The following is a 3,955-nucleotide window of genomic DNA, read 5'->3' on the forward strand; positions in this document are numbered from 1 at the left end:
CATACTGAAAGCAAAATCTAAATAGTTTTAGACTTAAATGTTAAAAACAGGTTATTGATAAAATGTACCAAGAAAATCAAGGAGGCTATATTTAAAATCTAGAAGCAATCTGTAAGTCAGGTAACTAAAGATAGCATAACATTTGCTATATAAATTTTTTTTGAAAAACTATTTCAGAATGTATCATAAACAAAGTCTATAAAATTTAGGAATTGGCAAAAAGGTATTTACAGTAATAATAACAAATTTCAAGACCTCTTAGAAATAAATTGTAAAATAACATGTAATCTGATGAAAAACAGACAAAGGATGGGCATAGGCCACTTACATAAGGAGTAAATCCAGTTGTCCAAACATTGCAGAAGAAGATGCTTAACCTCAGTAGTTAGTAAATTAATGTAACAAAGAGATAGCAATTTGTATGTTTTGAACTGGTAAAAATTAATAATATATCTATTTCTTGTGGGGTTGTAGGAAATAGGGTATGCTTAGTTCTTGTTAGAGAAAATGTGAATTATTTCAGCATTATAGAAAATATAATAAAATTTAATGTAATTTTAAAAATTTATCTTTTCATCCAGTAATTATACTCCTAGAAAATTTATTTCATATATTTAAAAGCACTAATGCAAATTAAAATATGTATAAAGATTTATTAGCAGAATATTTCTCATATATAGAATAAAAACATGAGATAAAAAACAAAAACCCTAAATAAATACCCATATTAGTATATCCATATTAAAGAACATTATCTAGCTTTTAGAGGAATGACATAATTCTACCAGTTAATTCACATAGATTTCCAGCAGATAATTTTCGGATGCAAAAAAGTGTTTAAAATGTGATCTCACTATTTTTGCAAAACAACAATAAAGAGACTACAAATTGTGTGTTTGTGTGTGTTATATGTTTTATAGAATTATAACTTTACATTGGCATGGAGGAAAACACGGAAGGTGATGCCAACATACTAATATAGATTACCTCTGGTGCATGAAAAGGACGAAGTAAAGCAACCAAAAAATTAAAAAAATAAAATAAAATAAAATCTGTGCAGAGATGTTTACAGCAGCTTTATTCATAACTACCAAAATTTGGAAATATCTAAGATGTCCTTCAGCTGATGAAACAATTAATAAACTGTAGTACAACCAGAAAACAGATTATTCAACACTAAAAAGCAATGAACTATCAAGCATGAAAAGACATGGAAAAACCTTAAATATACACTACTAAGTGAAAGAAGCCAATCAGTAAAAATATCAGCAGTTTCCAGGGAAGAGAGAGAGGATATAATTGAATAGGTGGAGCACAAAAACCTTTTAGGGCAATAAAAGTACTCTCTGTGATACTAAGAGTGAGCCCTAAGGTGAACAGTGGACTTTGGGTGATAATGTTGTGTCAATACGGCTCTTCAGTTTTAACAAATGCACTGCTTTGGTGGTAAATGCTGAAAATGAGGAAGGCTATGTATGTGTTGGAGCAGGAGGTATATGGGATATCTCTGTACCTTCTTAATTTTCTGTGAATGTGAAACTGCTGTTAAAAAAAAAAGTCTTTAAAAAAATTATTTGGCAAAATATTTTTTTTTAAGTAACCAACAAAGTGAACATTTTGGGGTAGAGTGGGTCATGGCTATTGTAAAAGTTTTAGATCTAGGAGAGTTTAGACATATTTTTTTGTTTCTTTTTGGTGCTCATATCTATGATAGTCTCTCATGATAGTAAAATGGCAGCAGTAGTTCAAGACATCACATATGCAGAAAATACCAATGGAACCAGAGAAATATTTTTTGTTTCCTTGGATTTCTCAAGAAATTAGTCTATAATACAGCTTATATTACTTGCCCACTCCTTAACAATCATTGTGTCCAAAAAAAGGGGATTCGGGGCATTTGCTTAGTTCTTCAATTTTGCTTTTCTTGAAACATTTAAGTTAGGGACTGTGATTTACTGTACATATAATTATATTGAAATTTTTTTCAGAAAATCTCTTCATGTATAAAACTAGTTTATTCTGTACATCCTCTGAGCTTACACAATTTTAAAAAATTCACAACAAAGGACATAAATTTAATAAAGAATCTAAACCCTCATTAATGATAAAGTATTGTGATAGACTTTAAGCAGCTCATTTATCATCACTATAAAATGAAGATTTTTCATAAACATTTTTAGTAATTATTTCATCAATTAAGTCAAAATATTTGGAAATGCAGTTGGAATTTATAGGTTCAACTTGGTCTCATAAAATGGGAAATTTTCATGTAAAAAATTTACTAGAGATGGATTTATCTATGCTTCCTGTTCCTCTCAGATTTTGATTACCGTCTTCTGCCTGACCACTAGATGACTGACAAACCTCATGAAGAGGCAAAGTGACAGAGATGAAGGAAGAAGGCAGTCCTATAGAGCAATTGATCACATCTCATTCATAGTACTTGATCCATGAAAGCAAGATAGAGTCCCCCAAAAGTGAGTGAAATCATGTGGCTTAATGGAAAGAGCATGATCTCTGGACTTGGATAGACCAAGATTTGGCCCTACCCCTTACTTCTAACTTTGAAAAATTACTCACTCACTCAGGGTCTCTATTTCCTTGTTTGTGAAGTGTATATAATAAAATACCAACTTCATTGCTGTGAAGATTAGATGCAAATTCATGGACCCAGCTTAATGATGTATAGGTCATAGTTGATGTTTAAATATTATTTATGTTTATTATAATATTTATTAATATTTTAAAGAGAGTTGAAATACAACTAAAATGTGAAAGATTGGGCAAAAAACTGAAATGAAGCTGCCTTATTAAAGCAAATTTAGAAGTGTGGATTGATAGCATTTTTAAGTAGAGAAAGAGACGGTTTCCGTAGCAAGACTTTCAAAATGCAGGGTTCTGACAGGACATTGCTGGGACAGTTAGTAATAACGTGCATGCGTTGAGAACACATTCCAACTATAAAAGTAAAGTCTTTCATGTGAAACTTGTCCCTCTATATCAGTTGTTTGTTTTACCAGTTTTTTTGTGCTTCTAATACAAGTACAAATATTTCATTATTTGAAAGCTTTTTACACCTGCTATGTTGAATTCACTTCAAATATATTCAAACGTGAATTTCTGTTATATTTTCTTTGAATGATTCTCTTTATTGATGAGTTTACTGTAAGTGAAAAACATTCAGAGACATTAAACAGATGTTTCAAACATGTGTTTAGTAAAGTGTATTTCCCCGGCAATTTAAACAAATTTGTGACTTCTTTCTAAGGAATATTTTTCCCCCCATGTTCTTCAGGATAAACTAAAATATGAATATTACTATTATTTAATACATGCTAAACTTAAAATAAGAGTTTACTCAATACTTATTCTAATAACTCCTATGTGCTAAGAGGAACAATCTGTTTAGATTTAATCATGATATTTAAGAATTATGTTTCCATATGGACTTCTATGCTACCGTTATAATAATAGTGATTGAATGGTGTAGGAATAACTTTTGAACAAGTTTGTGTCACCAACTGACCAAAGTATGCACTTATACCAAATCCTAATTAGTCAATGCTATGAAAAAAATCCAACCATTTTTATTTAGAGAATGTTCAATAAAACAGTGTTGCTCCTGGAATATAACTTTATGAAATACCCTTACTGCAAACTCAGCTGCCTTGAGTCAGACCAACCAAAGCAACATTAATATATAGAGAAAAGGAAAGAAGCACTTTGGCCAAAATCTAGTAATTACATTCAAATAATTGGGACCCTGCCTTCAGTAAGAAGGTAATATTCCTGTAGAATATGCAGTTGGTATATGTTCCCAGGTGTGACAATGGGTTATGCTAATACACTCTTTTAGTTGTGAATAAAAAAAATGGCTGACATATCAATGAACCTGGCCAATGTTAGTGATTACCCTCCAGTCATTGCATAGAATTGGTTTTCTATTAAAAAAAAA

This window comes from Pteropus vampyrus, unplaced genomic scaffold (genome assembly GCF_000151845.1).
Source record: "Pteropus vampyrus isolate Shadow unplaced genomic scaffold, Pvam_2.0 Scaffold13, whole genome shotgun sequence".
Taxonomy (NCBI): domain Eukaryota; kingdom Metazoa; phylum Chordata; class Mammalia; order Chiroptera; family Pteropodidae; genus Pteropus; species Pteropus vampyrus.